Below are 22,534 nucleotides of genomic sequence, written 5' to 3'. Positions count from 1 at the left end.
AAATGAAGTTTTCGAAGTGACATATTATTGGTGCGTGGAAAGAATCTTTTGATTTCAGTAAGATAATTCTGTTTCCTCTGAATATAGTCATCTATCCTGCTTGTAGGTAAGGCATTCTTAAACTGTTGCATAGTTTTGCTCTGTGCAGAGATAGATTTCCATTACAAGACCATGTATCATCTAAGCTACTTAAGAAAAATACAAATTCTAACTAATTCCAAGTCCAGGTGTATGAAAATATCTGCACTGGCCATGCAGGAATTAACATATGACAAGATTTCTGTCTTGATTCTGATGGACACTTAGGTTTTACAACCAGTTTATATTGTTTTGTCAAAGACTACATTTTTTCTTTGCTATTTTGATATTAGAAGCTTTCTAATTTATTTACATAATAGTATGTCCTGATCATGACAGTCATAATTTAATCCAAAGGACTGATACTGAAGATGTTTATTATCTTCTTTAAAGGATTAAATTATTATATTGACCATCACATAATACAACTATATTTTTAGGTTTCTGAACTGTTTAGAGAATATTAAGATTACAATAAAACATCTAGCAGTAGTCATATTATTCACTTTTAAAAATTTTACACCATATTGTGCTGCATATTATTTACATAACAGCATTTAAATTGAAAATGCACTTGTTTTATTTCAACAAAAATTTCTAGATGAAAATAATGCATAATAAAAATATTATGTAAGGTAATTGCCTCCAAAATTACTCATTATTGCCTTTATCACATTACATGCATCAGAAGCCATAATCATTATCTCGATTTTCATTACAGAAATATATTCAGTTTATACCTTGGCATTATTCTGATTACACAAAGTCCCATTAAAATTAGTAATGAGCAAAACTGAAAAGGTATAGATAGTTAAGCTGTGTGCATATGGTAGCATTTCTTAATGGAAATGTATTCAAAATGCAGTTCTTTGGCCTGGGAGGTTTGCAAATATTTTCTGATTTGGGGGATAATATGTTTATGTTTTCATTTGGTTTGAGAGACTTGGCTGACATTCTGCATAAAGTTATATTATTAGTATATAAGAAACTACAAAGGAGGGATGTATATGCTGATTTCTCTCATTGTTTCCAAATTCCTAAGCCTTATAGACAGTACAGATGAATAGGTTTAAGAATCATTTGTAGTGCTCTACCATCTTCTGAGAACTTCAGAAATTTCTGAGAAAATGGGTGTCCACTCAGAAATGTTAGAGCTACAGGGAATCCATAGAGCTCTATGAAATTTACTTCTCATGCTGAGCTGTCTTTAGTGATGGAATCATACTAGATGGTATCAATTCTATGTCAGCTCAGAGGAATGCAGTCCGTTCTGGAAGGATGAGTGAAGTGCACATCACATTCTGATTTTTGACTTCCAGCTTTCAATACACAATACATAGAGAGGCTCACACATAAAAAGGAGACCATAATTATCTCTCTTGCTACATATGCTGTGCTTTTAGAACCAACCCAAATCAAGAAAGAAAAAAAAAAAAAAACTAGCTATCCTTCAAATTTCATCTCATCTTTCTCCAATATAAGTTTATATTTCATTTCCCAAACTGAGATAAATATATAGTGGATGCAAAAAATGACTTTTTTTTAAAGGAACAGTTTACCCAGCAATGACTAAGTGGCACTTTGTGTCTATGTATAATACAGTAAATGCTTCTAGCCCTTGCAAAGTAGAGATTTTCAGAAATAAAGAGTCAAATCACTATTAAGCACCTTTCATATTCATAGAAATTGGGCTAATGATAGAAGGAAACAAACAAAACATTGTACAGCATATAGAATAAATGATGGATGGATGGATGAAAGGATGATTTAATCTGGTTGTTTAAAATAATACAGAAGTATTATGAATTATTTGTTAAATAACCCAATTCTGTATATCTCCATATAAAATACATAATATATAAAGACATGTTTTCCATAATAAAAAATATATTTATAAGTGTATCTGCATGTGTGTAATACCATGTCAAATTTGAAGAGAAAATAAGATGGTTTAACTTTTTATATAAATTATGTTTAAAGAGAAATAATGGCAATTTATATCAATATAAAAAAGCAGAACTGTATCTTGAAATGTAAAAATACTCTGAATATGCATATTTGTAGTTTATTATTATTTACATTTTTTAAGGTATTGAAGGTGAATGGTTTAAGCAACAACCTTGTTCTCTATTTTACCAGAGTACCACAGTATTGGACTAGACTTAGCACATTTCCTCTGAAATACAATAAATACTGAACAATACTTGGCAAAATGAATAAATGGACAAGTGCATGCTACCTTTACACAGTATTTTAGGCCAGTCCTCCTAGAGCTATTAGATTGACTGTTTACAAGTTTATCATCAAGTAATCAATTAACTGCAAATGGGCCAGGTGATTCATGCCTGTTAAACTGCGTGGATAACTGCTAATTAAATCAGATATCAAACATGCAGTGAATATTATGATAGATGAGCTAGCCAGTTTGATATACAAACATTTAAACCAACAACCATGTCATAATTATGTAATTATGTGTGTTCATAGCTATGTATTATATGGTTTACAAAATGTTTACATCTATTACACCACTTTTTAAAATAAGGAGCCCAAAGACAAGCAATTGTGACTTGGGCTATATCAGATACATAAGAATTAGCAGAATCAGAATTAAGAATTTAGATTTGTGTCTTTAAATCTAACGCCCTTTTTTACTGCACAATAACTGATTAAATATACTAGTAGACATAGATGATAAAACCACACACACATAAATATACAGATATACATCAGTATACTTACAAACACAAAAATGATATTAATTTGCCATATTTAAAATCATAATAATAATAATTTTAAGTTAATACTAACACTACTGTTTACATTTTCCTTTTTACCTATGAAGTAATCTGGATGGCCTACACTGAGAAAATTCTTAAGTTTTGGGTTGCAGAATATAGTGCTAACAGCAAAGAGGAAATGATAAGTATAAGTAACGTTAGAAAAAATCATAATACTCTGCTTAAAATGAGGGAAGATATAAGAAGCTATGACAGCTGATCTCACACATTTTAAGAACATTCATGTGGAAAAAAAGGAATTTGTTCTTTTATGGAATTGTAACATCAAAATAAGTAAAGAGTTAGACTTCATGGAATACCATCTTTTTGCCTGAGGAAGGTTCATTTAGAGTTTCGGACATGAAAGTACTCTGGCCATATAAGCAGATGATGATGCCCTAAGGAAAGTTGAGTCTTCATTTCTGCGCTCAGAGTTGATGCACATGCCCGTGCTGTACTTTGTTCCCTGTAGAGATTTGGACCAAATGGGAAGATTTGATTTCTTAGATTAATTAATTCCCTAGGACAGACTGTTCGCTTATAATCTGAGAATTCTTTTTGCATACAGTGAGTTTGGAATGCAAAAGACTTGTCAGGGGTTAGAGCTGTGAAAGTTAAAGGGAGGAAACATGATTCATTTGGGGGAGTTATTAGACTAGGAGGTAGATCTGACAGTTACTACCAGCTCAGTGAGCTCTGGAGCAAAAATTGCCCCTCTTAAAACTGTTGTATGAAAATGACTAGGTCCCTGAATGACTTTCTTACTCCTTCTCCAGCAGTGGTACCATCACCTTCTTTAACTCTTCCACTGCATCCATCCTGAGAAAAGCATGATGTTGGCTTGAGAGCTGAAGCAAACCCTGAAGGAACTAGCAGCCAGTAGCCATCAGCTAGCCATTTTCTTCTGAGCTGGATAGACTTTCCCTCTTGAAGGTGTACTGAGAGCATATTTGTATCCCTGCCACATCCCACCCTTACCTGCTCTTCTGACAACTTTCTATTTTGCAGGAACTAGCAGTTACACAGGATAAAAACTTGGGAGTCATTACTCTGTCTTTTCTTTAACATCCCTTCTGTGATCTATCAATCCCGTTGATTGTCCTTTCAGACACTGTGTCACTGCCCCCACACCTGCTGCCCCACTTTAACCCTTCATAATCTTTTTTTCCTGGATTACTGTAATAATTTCCTCAGCAGTCTTACAGATTTTTTAGATTTTATTTTATTTGTTCAGTGTTCCAAGAGTCATTGTTTATGCACCACACCCAAAGCTCCATGCAATATGTGCCTCCTTAATACCTGCCACCAGGCTCACTTAACCCCCCCGCACCCCCCACCCCTCCAACACCCTCAGTTTGTTTCTCAAAGTCCACAGTCTCTCATGGTTTTAAGCTTGCCTCTATGGTCTATTCTCTACATAGTATATTATATCTCCTTTGTGATCTCAAATCTTACTGTCCATATCCCTGGGTCCTATCATATCTTTTATTTACTCAGATTCTTTAATGATTTCCCTTCTTACTTTTAAGTAGAAAAAAAAAACTACATTATCTAATCCTCTTACTGTTATTATTATTAATCTTTATTTTAATCTCTAATACTCCACTTACTCTGTTCGAACCTCAGCATTCCTTAAATATGCTGGGCACCCTCAGCCTCAGGGCCTTAAACAAGCTAGTCCCTCTCCTTTCATACATATTCAGGTCTTTGATAAAGTGTCATCTTTTCAGAAAGATTTTCCCTGACAACTTTATTAAAAGGGCAATTCAAACCGTAACTCCAGGTTGAAGCATGGCACTACCATTTCTCCATCCTTTATTTTTCTTCATAATACTTCAAGTGTCAATTACTGTATCTCCAGGACCTAAACAGATTCTGGCATTTGGTATGTTTTTAAATGAATATCTGTTGAATGAGTGAACTATCAAAAACTATCATTTTTCTACTTTCACTCTGTGATGGTAATAGGAACTGTGTATTTACATATGTTATGTGGTTATCGGTGAGAGATTGAGTTGGGCCTGATCCAAAAATAGCCAGAAGATTATGTAGAACAAGATAACAACATTAAAAGAGATCCATGATGGGACTCCTGAGTTGCTCAGTCAGTTAAGCTTCTAACTCTTAATTTTGGCTCAGGTCATGATCTCAGTTTTGTGAGATGGAGCCTCACATCAGGCTCTGCACTAGGTGTGGATCCTCCTTGAGATTCTTTCTCTCCCTTTCCCTCTGCTCTTCCTCCTCCCTACCTTGCTCACACAGGTAGTCATTCTCTCTCTCTAAAACATAAGTAAGCAAGTAAACAAAAAAAGAGATCCATGACATACGAAATGTTAACTGCAAATAATGTTAAATGCCTACTTTGTGACTGGCACATGGAAATCATTAATAATTTAATTATTTATTTATTTAATTTGCCCTTAAATAGGTATTAAAATTATCTGGTCTACTGGTAGAAATAGGTTTAGAGAAGTAAAGTACTTAACCAAGTCTCTGTTTACATCGAGAAGTAAAGATTATCTTTCCCATCCCTCTATCATTTCTACTGCAGTGTGAGAATTAAGTATAATAACTGTCAAGATTCATGCAGTAACTTCAGAAATTCGCTAAAAAAATTTTGCATTTCTTAGTCTTTTATGGACCTCCCTCAAATGCACATTATTTTTTTGTTTTTGTTTTTGTTTTTTTTCACAGCCTTGGTTTAAATATATAACTCAGTCTTTAGCATAGATTTTAAAACTCTGTAACCTCAGATTTTTCACAAAGTAGCATCTACTCATTCATTGACAATTCTGTCCATCCATCCATCAATTAATTCAATCATGCATTCATTCACTTATTAGAATTTTTTAAAATTGTGCAATCCTCTGATGGTTTATTTGCAGGTCACAAAGACAAAGCTCAAACCTTCATGGTAATTAAATATATATAAGCATTTTATAGAAGCTAAGTAACACCAATATTTAAAATAAAATTTTCAGTCAATGGTTGCAGACGTCATGAGTATCTGATTTAGTTTAGAGGTTAAAACATACACATAAACTAAAATGAAATAACAACATCTGAAGAATTAGAGTCTTGACAGGCCGAGTGAAAAATAGTTTAAGACTATTCCAACCCAAAGGAATTGTCAAAGTAAGAAAAAATGCAGGCGTATTTGAAGAAATGTATTATGCTTAGCTGAGCTTCTAACTTAAGTATATCTTATCTTGAAAGAAATTGGAAGCCATGGAAGTATATTAACTGGAAGACTGAAGTTGCCAGAATTGCATAATGGAGGAATTAGTCCTATGATAATAAGGAAGAAGGATTGAAAGGGAACAGCTGTTGGTACCTGGTTTCCCATGCCCTGATAGTTCAATGAAACTATTCTAAGTTTACCAATGATTACATGTTTCTCAATATTGTTTATATGTCTTATACCTTTATCTTGTTAGACTTGCCATTATCCCTTAGTACTTATATGGTAATGGAAAATAAGCAGCAGGACAGAAAGGTTAAAATTCATATGCAATACAGAATGAATAATAGAAAAGACCCTAAATGAGGCATACTGGGATAGATTAAGAACCCAGTAATTGAGACTGATGCAAGTAAGAATGAGAGTGTCATGGGGAGAACAGCTTGGAAAATGTAGACTTGATTTGAATTTGGTCATTTCGGAGAATGGTATTGGAATTTGATTACTGAACCATATGTAGGTAAACCTACTAGGATTATTGGGGCATAAATTATACTGACATAAATTTGGGGTTTCATGCCATTGTCTCCTACAGATCTCAGCTAACAGGTGCAAGAACCACGTCCTGACCATTGGAGTCCATACCCCATTCTCGTTTTGACAGACACGTGCAGAGGGAAGAAAAGGTAAGAGTTTGGTATGTTGGCAGCAGCCTGACTGAATTTGGACCCTGACTTCTAGTAAAGTAAAGAGAGATTGATTAGAGTTAAGTGAGTAATTATTACATAAGTGTTGTTCTAAATCGTCATATTCAATGAAGTAAAGTTGATATTTCATCAATTATGTAAGTTTCAAATTTTTCTCTGAAAGCAAGCTTACTTAAGTAAATTGCTGAACTTGTGCAGAGTAAGTGTGTGCTTAACCTGTGTCATTCTAGAATTTTTCAGGCCTCATAAGCTGCATTTAACTTGTTTTTGTTGAGCTAGCAGAATGTTAAAAACAAAACAAAACAACAACAACAACAAAAAACTGTTCCAATGTCTTTAGTTCTAGAACTTCACCACAACTATTGCTTTATACCAACCTTTTAATCTATAAATAAAAATTGCTTAACCTCTGATGGCTTTTGAATTTATAAATCAAATCAAAGCAAAACAAAACAAACAAAACAAAACCAAGTATATATGTACAACATGAAATATAAAGGCAAAATATCAAGATAAAGTATTTTCTATAATTAAAAACCTTTTTAAATGTAGCTTATGTTCTTGTGAGATTTTTCAGACAAAAGTAAAGTTTCTTTAAGGATAACATTTTTAAAGAATTTTGCTATAAACTAAGAAATAATATAAATGTGGCTTAGCTGTTCCTTAGGCAAATGTAACCAATTCTTAGAGCATGCTCTCAAGGATTTTAAGATCTTTTAATGACAAAGAAGTGAGAAATTCAAATATCATAACTGCTTTGTTGTAAGTATGCCTCCATGTTATAAATTTGTCTTCACCCACTCCAAACTTCACACCTCATTTCACACAACCCTATATACTTGGAATAGCATTCTGATTAATGTTCAATCTTTTCCCTCTGTCTGAAATCATTTTTTTTCACTCTTTCTTAAGCCCATCTGTTTAGTGGCAAACCCACCTACTTCAATTGCTCCTTTGTCTTTTTATTTGTCTTAGCAACCTCTGTAGTTGCTGATAAAAACTCTCTCCATAAGAATTGTGAACTCATTTGAGTGAGAATTTGAATGTGCTTGATGTGTTTTCCTTACTACACATTTCCATATGAAAGCCAGGTACTCATACATAATATTAGGAATAATAATATAATTGAAAATACTAAACAAATGATTTATCCTCTCAAATCAGTAGAGATGCATAAAACTCTGAGATGTACATTTCTGTTTTAAGCTAAGTGCAGAAAAATATTTGAAGACATAGCACTGAACATGTATTAAATATTGCTTTTATATAGCTCACCTAAAGGATAGGATAGAATTTCCACTTTCCTTTAATGACAACTTTAAAAGTATTTTAGAGAATAATTTTTAAAAATCAATATTTACAGTGTATGTTGCTGACATATATTTTATGCTATAAATGCCAAAGTATTGAATTACAATATTTCTGTTTGTTTAATATATGCTTTTTTTCTGTTAAAATTATGAAAAACTTATCATTTTGAAGACTGTCCTTTTTTTTTCCTCAACATTATATATACGTTTGTTGTTTCTAAGATTTATTTATTTGAGAAAGAGAAAGAGAGAAAGAGGAGCTCAGGGGGAGAGGCAGAAGGGGAAGGAGAGGGAGAGAAAGGCAAACAAACTCTTTGCTTAGATCATGACTTGAACCAAAACCAAAAGATGGTTAACCAGTTGAGCTATCCAGGCACCCCTCTCAACATCATTTATAATTTTTCTTTTCATAAAAAGCAAAAAAAAAAAGAAAAAATGAAGCTTAACAAGTACAGATTAAACTTTTCAAAGATTAAGTCAGAATGTTTTTATTAAGTAGCACATTGGATTCATATATGATATAAATTCATCATTTCTGTAATTGAGCAAAGGCAGAACAATTTATAAACCACTTTTTGGTTTAATAAATAAATAAATATTTTCCCCTCAACATCATTTATAAACATTTTTATACAATTTTAAAAAATAATTCTACCTTCCTGAACATATGCACACACTACACACATTCTATCGAGTACCAAAAAGAAAGGAATCATAGGTTTTATTTTTAAGATATTAATAAAATTACCAGGGCCATTTATTGTTGAGACCTACCACTTTAGAAGACTGATGGTTCTTGATAATGACTATGTGATTGGTTATAGAGTTGCAGTTCCATTTAAAAGTGATTATTATACTATCTTGTCAGTTTGTGTTTATTATATAGTAGAAGTGTCATGGATACTCTGAAATTTCTATCTTATAATGTCTGAAAAAATTAATTTTCCTTTTTTTTTTGTTATTCCCATATAATTGTGTTCTCAGGATGACCAGATATAAAACATATTAATTTATTCACAATAAACATCATATGTAAATAACTTCATGTCTTTTTTTTAAAGATTTTTAAATCTTAAAATCTATTTATTTGAAAGACAGAGATCACAAGTAGGCAGAGAGGCAGGCAGAGAAAGAGAGAGAGGAGGAGGCAGGCTCCCTGCTGAGCAGAAAGCCCAATGCGGGGCTCAATCCCAGGACCTTGGGATCATGACCTGAGCAGAAGGGAGAGGCTTTAACCCACTGAGCCACCCAGGTGCCCCAACTTCATGTCTTTTTCATAGCGGTCTGCAAAAAGGAGTCTTTGATGGCAGTTCCATCCCATATAGATATTATTTTTCGCTCCCCTGTGTTCAAATAGACTTTTGTGCTTCTATAATACCAGTTATTCTATTTGTGTTAGGGCTATATGTGCATTTATTCACATTTAAAAGTGTATTTAAAGAACTTACAGTTAAGGGATAATTTTTTTTAAAGATTTTATTTATTTATTTGATAGACAGAGATCACAAGTAGGCAGAGAGAGAGGATTAAGCAGGCCCCCTGCTGAGCAGAGAGCCCAATGTGGGGCTCGATGCCAGGACCCTGGGATCATGACCTGAGCGGAAGGCAGAGGCTTTAACCCACTGAGCCACCCAGGCGCCCCAAGGGATAATTTTAATTGTCATCTTTGCATATGCTATAATACCAAACAAAATTTTTCTACATCAATATGTTTTTTATTGAAGTAACTACTTAAGAGTACATTAAACATTCAATTTTTTTAAAAGATGTAACACGTGGATTTAAGAATTTAATTTTCTTATATTTTATATTAAAGTTTTTTTCATATAGCAGTTGTAACAGTATATATAGTACATTATCTTTCAAATGTAACACAGGTATAATTGCTATAGAAAATGTAATGATCATTATGGTAAACATATTATATATTAAATGTATAACATATTAAAATAATGTATGGGCACCTGGGTGGCTCAGTCATTGAGTGTCTGCCTTTGGCTCAGGTCATGATCCCAGGATCCTGGGATCGAGTGCCACAACGGGCTCCCTGCTTGGCAGGAGGACTGCTTCTCCCTCTCCCACTCCCTCTGCTTGTGTTCCCTCTCTCCCTGTCTCTCTGTCAAATAAATAAATAAAATCTTTAAAATAATGTATAAATTATCATAGTTTTGTTTTAAGAATTACTTAGTGAACTATCCAAGCCTTAGCTATTTTGGAACTTTTCCATTAAAAGAACCATTTCACGTTTCATAGGTCAAAGCTACCATTTAGAGAAACATGCATTTAGCTTACAGCAAAATTCTGAAGCTCTCCTGGTGAGAAGTACTTAGATATAAACTGTGAAATGAAAAGAAAACTGCACTCATTTTCCTTAGTCCATAACATGAGAGTTCAAAAGGAAAGAAGCACTTCTCACCAAGAAGAAACTGTGAAATGCATGGCAAGTTGTTGGAGGCTGTGCCAAGGGATTTGTAGGAGCAAGTACACAGACCTTCACAACTATTAGTGGTTAATTCAAAGGTACTTAAATCCACAGTGACTAAATGGCATTAACATTACCTCAACAAAGTGAACTGTGAGGATAACCATCCTCAATTTTTCTGTGCGGAGTGATTCGTGCTTAACATTAAGTATATAAAAGTCCTCATTATAGTTGTCATTGCTCCAGAAATAAGTTAAAAGAAGCCTTGCCTATTTTTTTTTTCCTGCTTAGACTACAGAGACATTCACCAGATCATCTATTTCAAAGACAGCTGGCCTGATAATAGAGTTCTCAATTATGAAAACTAGATACTAAGGCAAAATAGGAATTACAACTTGCTCAAACTCCCAGTCAAGCATAGAAAACTAATAACCATAGATTATATTGATCATATTTTATTCAGTTATGGAAGCTGAGAGAATTGATCAACTTCTATTTCGTCAACTCGAAACAATACTCCTAAGACTAGAAGCAATCGTTTATAGCCACAGACTATCAATGAAAATATTTGAAATTTTCACCTTTTATTTAAAAATGGTCACATGTATGCAAGTCCATATAGTTTGCCCTAAATATGTACAGCTTTACAACATTTCAGCTGCAGTCATCCAAGTAGTAATGTGTGAAGAAAAATATCCTATTTTTAAGCATATTGGTATATGTAAATGTTATTTGCAAAATAAACCACAGATGAAATACTGTAAATATATATTGGGTCTCTTCAATGAAGTGGGTTATATTTTAAAGTTGAATGAAATAATCATAACTCATCAGTAAAATGTGTATTAGACCCTTGATAAAATTCATCATTCTCTATCTAATTCAGTGTGGGGATTTCTAAGGTATTTTTACTCATTTCTCAGTATGAAAATCCACATCATTGAATTACTCATAGAGGATTATATGTCATTTTTTTCAGAACCTTTTCCAAAATGTCAATTTAATCCTCAACATCAGTATATTCTCAAAACCTTACAAGTTTAGGAGTGCCTGAGTGGATCAGTGGGTTAAAACCTTACAAGTTTAACTTTTTTAATACTTTCTTTAAATTGCCATTAATGTAATTTAATACACTTTGCTAATAAATCAAAAAAAGAAATTAAGTGACTCTTAATCTCACAAAACAAACTGAGGGTTGCTGGGGGGAGGGGGCCTGGGAGAGGGGGATGGGGTTATGGACATTGGGGAGGGTATGTGCTATGGTGAGTGCTGTGAAGTGTGTAAACCCGGCGATTCACAGAGCTGTACCCCTGGGGATAAAAATACATTATATGTTTATAAAAAAATTAAAAAATTAATTAAAAAAAAGAATAGATGTAAAAAAGAAAAGTTATTGGTTCTCTATGTATTTAAGAGTCTAGTTTAGTATTTGAGTAATTTGTTCAAGAATAATTATTGAATGCCAGTTTAAACAAAATAAAAATTAGTACCTTTTACCTATAGAAAAATTATTTGCAGAGATTGATTCACAAGTGGATATTGGTGGTATGCTTTCATAAGACAAAATTGTTGGGATCTAAAATATGACATTTTTATATGATTTGATATTTATCAAATCTGAGAAATAAAATACATTCTACAAATAGTTTTTAAATTTGCATTTTCAAGTTAATATTTTCATTGGGATGTTAGACTTACCACAAGAGTAGATTTGTGCCAAGAATGTTTACTATCTCTACCATGAAGTTCATCCTTAGTCTAGAACTGAATGAACCAAAGTTGCTCACATTACCTCTAGATACAAACTGAGGAACTACTCTCTGTTACAGGTTATTAAATGGCTTTCTCCCGTAAGCAGTCCCTAGAGATGTTTATATATAAATTGCCTGTTTTCAACTGAAAAGCAGAATAATTCCAGTGGAGAAATGTTACCATTTATGTTCAGGAAAAAGATTGGGCAGACCCCTAACCTGCAGAAATTCAGTACCAGCCAAATATTTGATAAATCAACCAAAAGAGGAGCTGAAAATTTGTTTGAAATCCATATGTAATATGCAGTAAGTTTACATGATAGTAATTGATGGTATACATATATGCAATGGAAAACTTACTAAAAATTCACCATGAGACTAGAACGATGCTCTTAACTTTCCAATCTTTGCTGGCAGTTTTGAACAAAAGGAAGTTTTGGTTTGGGTCTATGCACATTATCATCATTTAACAGTAATATCCCCTTTGTCATTCTCATCCTTATTTTCATTGCCAGCAAAACTTGTTACCAAGCATTGTTTTTTTGTTTTTTTTTTTGTTTTTTGTTTTTAAGATATTTTTTATTTATTTGGTAGAGAGAGAGAGCGGTCACACGTAGTCAGAGAGAGAGGAGGAAGCAGGCTCTCTGCTGAGCAGAGAGCCCGATGCAGGGCTCGATGCCAGGACTCTGAGATCATGACCTGAGCCGAAGGCAGAGGCCTTAACCCACTGAGCCACCTAGGTGCCCCACCAAGCATTGTTTTAATAAGCATATGTATATTAACTATGATTTCACAAGTGAGAAATTTGATTCTTACAGAAAAGTTTTAAATGACTTGCCTGAAGTCATGCGGTTATTAAATGGCAGTTGGGATTTGAAACTGTGTCCTCTGGTTCCATAGTTCACATCTCTTGTTGCAAAAATCATATCATAACTTTAAACATAACTTGAGAAAGAACGTATTTTCTAGGTTTCTTATATATGGGGAACGATTAGAACATGACTCAGGATGCTAAATTTTGATGTAATTGGGTTATATTGCAGACATTATTTTAGAAGCAAAGGTTCAAAGACAAAGGTGCCTTTAAACATGGAGACACAGATAATTAGATTTGTTTACAGTTAATTAAATTTTGATTGTTTGAGTGATGTGGTACTAGAGTGAAAACAGTGTTGTTACTATTAACTATTAACTATTCCCCAGGGAACTACTCCCTGTATTTATGCCTTGTTTGGTCCCCTCATACATTGACTCCAGGCCTGAACTTGTGTCTTTCTTTAGATAATTTAACAAAAGTAAGATCACCCAAGTAGAAATTTTATAAACACTTGCAAATTGTGCTGTTCTCTTGTATTAAAGTTACAATGTAAAGAAACCCAAGCTATCTTTAGGCAGGCAGCACATGTAGACAGAGAGAAGTGTACAAGATTTATCTGGATTTTCTAGCCTAGCCAAACCAACATCTGAATGCAACCTAGTAAGCTCAGTCACCTCCGTATAGCAGAATGGTGAAATGAGCTCAGTCAACCTACAAAATCATGAGAAATAATAAATTGTTGCTATTAGAAGCCATTAATTATTGGAGTAGTTTGTTACATAGCAATAGTCAATCAAAACACAGAGAGTCTTATTAAATAACTTTGTCAAAAATTGTTGCTTCTCAACAGTAGTTCATTTCTAGTACCTGAATTAAAGTGAAATAGTCTAGTTTAAGTCTTCAGGCATCTTCTCTTCCCACTCTATATTAATTCTTCCAGAAAAATTGTTATTTTGGCCATGAGAAACAATTGTACCAATAATACATTGTTGCTAAAAACAATTTGGAAAATTTCTACAGGGAAAATCTCTAGCTATATATTCAGTAGAAATGATAAATAATATATTAAATAAGTATTCAGTAGCTAAAGATATAGTATTAGTAGTCAAAAAGAAAATACAACATTCACATTCTGATCGAAAAAATTAAAGTTATTGTATATTCAAGGAACATATTTAAGAAACTTTTTTCTTTTAGACTCTTCTCAATGGATACAAACTATAACTAAAGGAATTTTCCTTAAGAAATGGCACATAAACTAAACAATATCACTTTTTCCAGGTATTTAAGGTTGTTTTTTTGAAGTCTCATATTATGTTCTACATATAATGCAATGTCATGTGGAGTGATCTGATATCAAAAAGCCCCCAACCTCTAGTAGGTGAACCTTCTCGTCACTTTCATGTCTAAGAAAAATTCAGCTCATGTTGGGTTCTCAGAGACAAAAAAGAAATGGCAATGCTTTGTTCACTTTAGTTTGTTCTAATTCCAAGAGACTAAAAGCTTAGTTCTGAAAAACTACATTTCAATTCTGCTAGCACTCTAGGGCTTTAATGCCCATTCCTGAATAGTAATATTAACATCAGTAAATTTGTTTTCTTAGTTCACACCACATATTTACCTTTTGTGATTGTCTGAACTACTTTGAATCAATGATTATTTTTAGTAGCAGTTCTCATTCTGTAAACCTTAGACAATGTTCCTATTATGGTCATTCCACATAAATTGTATTATACCCATGGAAGTGGATAAAGTTATATAATGGTTCAATATAAAAATTCCCATACATTTAAAGATTTTTAAAATTTATTTATTTGACAGAGAGAGATCACAAGTAGGCAGAGAGCAGGCAGAGAGAGAGGGGGAAGTAGGCTCCCTGCTGAGCAGAGAGCCCAATGCAGGGCTCCATCCCAGGACCCTGATATCATGACCTAGACAGAGGCTTAACCCACCGAGCCCATAGGTGCCCCCCAAATTTCCATACATTTAAGAAATATTTGTCCTGGTGTTATATTGAGAAGAAAAAAAAAATGGAAATTTCATATTTTAAGATACTGATATAAATATACTACATGCCAAGTGTACTCTTTTTATCTTTTTTCTCTGTCACACATGCACACATGTATGCATATCATTAGTTTAAAAAAATAAAAGTGATACTTCTCTTTCATATTCCCTCATGGAATAACACAGTGAAGCCAAGAATGGAAGCTTAATTGGAGATGAGAGATAAGAATATAAGAATCACCTGGGGAGCTTGCTATCATGTGGAGTCCTATCTCTAAAGACTCTGATGCTGAGAGTCAGTCCGGAGAACCAATGATGACTCTGATGTGAATTGTGAATGCCTATTCTGTGAAATTTAGCTATGCGGGAGTGGAGATATTTCATTTAATCTTCCAATAAAAAAAAATCACAAAACTTCATGGTTATGGTTTGCAGCTGTAAGCTTAAGCACAAAGGAATGCTGGGGCATGGCTTGTGCTCCTGCCTCGTTAAGACATGTATTCAAGGAGCACAGTATAACTATTATTTGGTGTATTGACCTCGTTAAAATGATCAAAATCAATCTGAGAATGAATCCTTCGTCATTTAAGATTATGTGAGAAGACTACCTGGAAAGATATTCTTTCAACTGTCTCTGAGGCATTCATATTCTTAATTCTTCATTGTGAAAATCCCCTCTCATTTCTGCTTAATTTGTGACTCCCTTAACTAAAGTAATCGTTTGCAGTTTAAACAATTCTATGTATAGTCAGTAAAGAGCTTCTTGTTAATACATGTGCCCATTGATCCCTGTTTTCTTTTAAAGAGAAATCTACATGATACACTCTTATAAGTTGACTCATTTAATTTACACAGAAACCCTGGATATATATATATATTTTTAATCAGTTAACAGTGAAGCCCAGTAACATGTTAAAGTCATATACCTTGAGGGCCTAAGAAAAGAGCATGATCCCAGATGTTTCTTCTCTCTGTCTCTTCCTTTCTGTCTCTCATTCTCTCTCTCTTTTTTTCCTCAGCAGTGTTCTTTTCCATCTATCCATGCACAATTATTCTGCTTTCTATAGTAAAACCAGTTTGGGCAAATAATAAAAATATAATGGTAAGATAATATGTACAATGAGATCAAGTGTCCCTTTCTGTATAAAGTAACAAGAACAATAAGTATTTTTGAGGTGGAGATATTTTTGTTTGTTTGCTCTGTTTTGTTTGGGGCTGGGGAAAGATGAATATTAAGCATTAATTTTCTTTTAGTAAGCATTACCACTGCCATTCATGTTGTTAGTGCCTCGGGCACTAGAAAGTTGTATGTTAATAAACCTACTTTACACATAAATTAATTACAGATTTTTCATGGGTATGCTGCCCTTTGTTTAGAGGTTTCAGCTCTTATAGAAAGTCAGCAACTAATTTAGAAGTAGCCTATTTTCCAGAGAGTACATGGAATGAAAAAATTTGGGTAGGAAAAAATTATATGGCTTAGTTTTCCCAAAAATATTTGTAATATGAATAATTTGAACATCTGTGGTGAGCCAGGCATGATCATATAACTTTGTATGTGGAAAATGTATGCATAGAGTTGAAAACATTTTTATCAAGGATGAATGGTTTAGTATATGAATGTTCTTTTATATTATAAAGACATATTTTTACTAATGAAATAGCTATAAATGATTTAGATTCCTTTCTTAGAAATTAGGTGGAAAAATAAAAAGAAAAATAAACAAGCTTAAAACATAATTTGAAAAAATTGTATAATGGTGAGTGAACTTCAAATGAAGACAACAAATAAAGCAATAAAGATAGAACTATTCTACGTATAAAATTTGTCAGCCAAGTGTTTATCCAAGAGACATGGTGCCTTACAGAATAGTTACTCAGTTAGATCATGACGTGTGTATTGGTTCATCTCCTTTGTCTCAACACTCCATATCTCAGAATGAAAGCCAAAATACGGCTTCTGTAGGTCCATACTTGAAGCAGAAGTTATGTACTGAGCTTTTTACAAACCTCTCTATACTAGTGTATATTTTAGCTTCAAGTGGTTTATTTATGTTTTGTTTTAGTATATGTTTATCTTTTCATGTTAAATGGAAATGACTAGAGATTAATTTTTAGCTTTGATGTGAAGGCAATTAGAATAATGGGCAGATGCAATGAATTTTGGAGTTATCAATTTCCTGCACATAGGTTCAGTGATAGTATAACTATATTTTTTTAAATACAAAAATTACCAGGCATTCAACTGCTGATGCCACAGGAAAGCTAATACACCCATGTATTATAAAACATCACCCCTCCCTCCAAAAGACTAAAGAGTAAATTCACTTATAAAGCACTAAAATTCTAATTTGGATATGATTCTTAAGTTATATAAGTGTTTCCATATGGAACGATGTATACCAATGACAGCTTTAATAATGTTATCATCCAGTTTCTTAAACATGAGGGCTAAAAAGTTTAATTTTGGAAAGTCAATGCAGAATGTTCCTTGTTTTGATTTATGTTGCATTCCAGTATCGTATTATGGAATAAAACAAAATAAAACAAAAAAGGACATACTATGCCAGACCAATTGCTAGAAGAAATATACATGATAGGTTCTTGTCCTTGCCTTGGACTTTGTATTAAGATCTGGCAAGGGTGTCATGTGAAACTTCCCATCTTACCCTCTTCTCCCTCACTCATTTCCATTACATCTGGGATCTTAGGCTGGGTCAGATCTTCACTGGTTTTAATTTTATCATAAGATTACTTTAAATGCTTCTGGAGATACAGAATTGATAGAAATTGAAAACGAGGACACCTGGGTGGCTCAGTCTCTACCTTTAGCTCAGGTCATGATCCCAGCATCCTGGGATCTAGCCCCTCATCATCAGGCTCTCTGCTCAGCGGGGAGCCTGCTTCTCCCTCTCTCTCTGCCTGCCTCTCTGCTTACTTGTGATCTCTGTCTGCCAAATAAATAATAAATAATTTTTTTTTTTAAAGAGGAAATTGAAAATGAAAATTGAGGGTCATCTGGGTGGCTCAGTGGGTTAAAGCCTCTGCCTTTAACTCAGGTCATGATCCCAGGGTCCTGGGATCTAGCTCCACATTGGGCTCTCTGCTCAGCACGGAGTCTGCTTCCCCCTCTCTCTCTGCCTGCCTCTCTGTCTGCTTGTGATCTCGGTCTGTCAAATAAATAAATAAAATCTTTTAAAAAAAAGAAAATGAAAATTAAGCCTAGCTTCTGGCTTAGAACTATGGGACATCATGAAATTAAAAAAAATGAAAAAAAAATAAAGAAGATTTTCTAATGTTTCTTAGAGATCTACTTTCAGCATAGCACCAATAGATACTACCATATGCATACTTAAAAATTTGCTAATAGGGGTAGGTCTTCTGTTTTGCGTAGTAATGATAATGGCAGGAGGAAATCTTTGAGGTAGTGGATAGGTTATGGCATGGATTGTGGTGATGGTTTCATAGTGTATACTTATCTTTCAATTTGTCAAGTTTTTCTGAAATGCAGAGACATTTGGAACTACATATAATTTTATTCATTCATGCTGAGTACCTTTTATTGTTACAGAATTGAATTTTGTAATTTGATTTTTTTAAAACACTATTAACCTGGATGGCTCAGTTGGTTGAATGATTGCCTTCAACTCAGGTCATGATCCCAGGGTGCTGGTATTGAGCCCTGCATTGGGCTCCTTGTTCAGTGGGGAGACTGCTTCTCCCCTGCTCTCTGTCTGCTACTCTGCCTGCTCCTGCACTCTCTCTCTCTCTATCTCTGTGTCAAACAAATTAATTAAATTAAAAAAAATAAGATTTGTCATTTGAACTTGATGAAGTCCCAGAAGTTCATTTTCACTTTTGTTTCCTTTGCCTTTGGAGACTTATCATGAAAGAAGTTGCTGTGGCTGATATCAAAGAGGTTACTGCCTATGTTCTCCACTAGGATTTTGATAGATTCCTGCCTCACATTGAGGTCTTTTATCCATTTCAAGTTTATCTTTCTGTATGGTGTAAGAGAATGGTTGAGTTTCATTCTTCTACACATAGCTGTCCAATTTTCCCAGCACCATTGATTGAAGAGACTGTCTTTTCTCCACTGTATATTTTTTCCTGCGTTGTTGAAGATTATTTGACCATAGAGTTAAGGTCCACGTCTGGGCTCTCTATTCCATTCCACTGATCTATGTGTCTGTTTTTTATGCCAGTACCATGCTGTCTTGGTGATCACAGCTTTGTACTAAAGCTTGAAATCAGGCAACATGATGCTCCCAGTTTTGTTTTTCCTCTTCAGCATTTCCTTAGCAATCTGGGGTCTCTTCTGGTGCCATACAAATTTTCGGATTGTTTGTTCCAACTCTTTGAAAAATGCTGGTGGAATTTTTATCGGGATGGCATTGAAAGTATAGATTGCTCTAGACAGTATAGACACTTTAACAATGTCTATTCTTCCGATCCATCAGCATGGAATGTTCTTCCATCTTTTTTGTGTCTTCTTCAATTTCTTTCATAAGCATTCTACACTTCCTCGAGTACAGATCCTTTACTTCTTTGGTTAGGTTTATTCCCAGGTATCTTATGGTTCTTGGTGCTATAGTAAATGGAATCAATTCTCTCATTTCCCTTTCTATATTTTCATTGTTGGTGTATAAGAAAGCAATTGATTTCTATACATTGATTTTGAATCCTGCCACATTACTGAATCGCTATATAGGTTCTAGTAGTTTGGGGGTGGAGTCTTTTGGGTTTTCCATATAAAGCATCATGTCATCTATGAAGGGAGAGAGTTGGACTTCTTCATTGCCAGTTTGAATGCCTTTTATTTATTTTTGTTGCCTGATTGCTGTTGCTAGGACTTCTAGTACTATGTTGAACAAGAGTAGCGAGAGTGGGCATCCTTGTTGTGTTCCTGATCGCAAAGGGAAAGCTGTCAGCTTTTCCCCATTGAGTATGATATTCGCTGTGGATTTTTCATAGATAACTTTTATGAAGTTGAGGAATCTTCTCTCTATCCCTGTACTTTGAAGCATTTTAATCAGGTACAGATGCTGTATCTTGTCAAATGTTTTTCTGCATCAGTAGAGGACCATGTGGCTCTTCTCTCTTCTCTTATTGATTTGTTTTTATCACATTGATTGATTTGTGAATGTTGAACCACACTTGTATCCCATGGATAAAACCCACCTGGTCATGGTGGATAATCTTTTTAATGTACTGTTGGATCCTATTAGCTAGGATCTTGTTGAGAGTCTTAGCATCCATATTCATCAGGGATACTGGTATGTAATTCTCCATTTTCATGGGGTCTTTGCCTGGTTTGGGGATCAGGGTAATGCTGGCATCATAAAGAGTCTGGAAGTTTTTCATCTGTTTCTGTTTTTTGAAACAGCTTCAGGAGAATAGATATTATTTCCTCTTTGAATGTTTGGTAGAATTCTCCAGGGAATCTGTCAGGTCCTAGTCTCTTGTTTTTTGGGAGGTTTTTGATCACTGCTTCAATCTTATTACTATATATTGGTCTATTCAGGTTGTAAGTTTCTTCCTGATTCAGTTTTGGAAGTTTATAGGTTTCCAGGAATGCATCCATTTCATCTAGGTTTCTTAACTTATTGGCATATAGCTGTTGACAATAATTTCTGATGATTGTTTCTATTTCCTTGGTGTTATTCGTGATCTCTCTCTTTTCACTCAAAATTTTGTTAATTTGGGTCCTCTCTCTTTTCTTTTGGATTGGTTTGGCCAATGGTTTATCGATCTTATTGATTCTTTCAAAAATCCAGCTTCTAGTTTCATTGATGTGTTCTACTGTGTCTCTAGTTTCTATCTCACTGATCTCTGTTCTAATCTTGGTTATTTCCCTTCTTGTCTGTGGGGTTGGCTTAATTTGTGGTTGATTCTCCAGTTCTTTAAGGTGTAAAGAGAGCTGGTGTATTCTGGATTTTTCAATTTTTTTGAGGGAGGCTTGGATGGCTACCTTAGCATGGTCTTTGCTGTATCCTATAGATTTTGGACTGAAGTGTCTTCATTCTCATTGGTTTCCATGAATTGTTTAAGTTCTTCTTTGCTTTCCTGGTTGATCCAAACATTCTTAAGCAGGGTGGTCTTTAGCTTCCAAGTGTTTGAATTCCTTCCAAACTTTTTCTTGTGGTTGAGTTCTAGTTTCAAAGCATTGTGGTCTGAGAATATGCAGGGAATAATCTCAATCTTTTGGTATTGGTTGAGTCCTGATTTGTGACCCAGTATGTGGTGTTTTCTGGAGAAAGGTCCATGTACACTCGAGAAGAATGACTATTCTGTTGTTTTAGGGTGGAATGTTCCATATATACATAGAAAGAGATAGATAGATAGATATCTATGAGGTCCATCTGGTCCAATGTGTCATTCAATGCTCTTATTTCTTCATTGATTTTCTGCTTGGATGATCTATTACTGAGAGTGGCATGTTAAGATCCCCTACAATTAATATATTCATATCAAAAGCTTCTGCACAGCAAAGGAAACAGTCAACAAAACAAAAAGGCAACCCATGGAATAGGAGAAGATATTTACAAATGACACTAGAGACAAAAGGCTGATATCCAAGATCTATAAAGAGTTCCTCAAACTTAACACACACAAAACAGATAATCATGTCAAAACAATGGCAGAAGACATGAACAGACACTTCTCCAAAGAAGACATACAGATGGCTAACAGACACCTGAAAAAAATGTTTATCATCATTAGCCATCATAGAGATTCAAATCAAAACCATATTGAGATTCCACGTTACACCAGTTAGAATGGCCAAAATTAACAAGGCAGTTAACAGCATGTTTTGGAGAGGATGTGGAGAAGGGGAAAACCTCTTACCCTGTTGGTGGGAATGCAAGTTGGTGCAGCCACTTTGGAAAACAGTGTGGTGATTCCTTAAGAAGTTAAAAACAGTGCTCCCCTATTTCCCTGCAATTGCAATACTGGTATTTACCCTGAAGATACTGATGTACTGAAAAGAAGGGCCACCTGCACCCCAATGTTCAAAACAGCAATGACTACAGTCACCAAACTGTGGAAAGAACCAAGATGCACTTCAATAGATGAATGGATAAAGAAGATATGGTCCATATATCAATGGAGTATTATGCCTCCATCAGTAAGGATGAATACCCAACATTAATATCAACATGGACGGGACTGGAAGAGATTATGCTGAGTGAAATAAGTCAAGCAGAAAGAGTCAAGTATCATATGGTTTCACTTACTTGTGGAGCATAATAAATAACACGGAGGACATCAGGAGATGGAGAGGATAAGTGAGATGGGAGAAATCATAGGGGGAGACAAACCTTCAGAGTCTGTGGACTCTGAGAAACAAACTGAGGGTTTTGGAGTGGAAAGGGTTGGGGGGTTGGGTGAGCCTGGTGATGGGTATTATGCAGGGCATGTACTGCATGGAGCACTGAGTGTGGTGGATAAAAACTGAATTTTGGAACACTGAAAATAAA

The sequence above is a fragment of the Mustela erminea genome, chromosome 13 (genome assembly GCF_009829155.1).
Source record: "Mustela erminea isolate mMusErm1 chromosome 13, mMusErm1.Pri, whole genome shotgun sequence".
Lineage (NCBI taxonomy): Eukaryota > Metazoa > Chordata > Mammalia > Carnivora > Mustelidae > Mustela > Mustela erminea.
The sequence above is the reverse complement of the archived record's forward strand: the minus strand, read 5'-3'. Positions refer to the sequence as shown.